The 482-nt window shown below is 50.0% G+C and overlaps 1 pseudogene; it reads right to left on the bottom strand.

Moving 5' to 3' along the window:
- LOC109465120 overlaps nt 1–192 on the bottom strand; it is a 4,920-nt pseudogene extending 4,728 nt beyond the window's left edge.
- Nucleotides 193–482: the final 290 nt, after the last annotated feature.

Here is a 482-nt window from a genome sequence, read left to right as displayed (position 1 = left end):
ACGAGGACCGAACGCAAACACACAGACACCGACACACAGACACAGACATACATACACACACACACACACACACACACACACACACACAGACACTTTGTCGTTCATCTGTATGCATGACGAGGACCGCACGCAAACACGCAGACACACACACACATACACTTTCACACTACTTTGTCGTTCATCTGTCTGCATGACGAGGACCCACACGCAAACACACCGACACCGACACACAGACACACACACACACACACACACACACACACACACACACACAGACACTTTGTCGTTCATCTGTCTGCATGACGAGGACCGCACGCAGACACGCAGACACATACACACACACTTTCACACACTTTCACACACTTTGTCGTTCATCTGTCTGCATGACTAGGACAGCACGCAAACACACACACACACACTTTCACACACTTTGTTCGTTCATCCGTCTGCATGACGAGGACCGCACGCAAACACACAGACAT

Source organism: Branchiostoma belcheri, unplaced genomic scaffold, assembly GCF_001625305.1.
Source record: "Branchiostoma belcheri isolate BF01 breed outbred unplaced genomic scaffold, Haploidv18h27 scaffold149, whole genome shotgun sequence".
Lineage (NCBI taxonomy): Eukaryota > Metazoa > Chordata > Leptocardii > Amphioxiformes > Branchiostomatidae > Branchiostoma > Branchiostoma belcheri.
The sequence above is the reverse complement of the archived record's forward strand: the minus strand, read 5'-3'. Positions and strand labels throughout refer to the sequence as shown.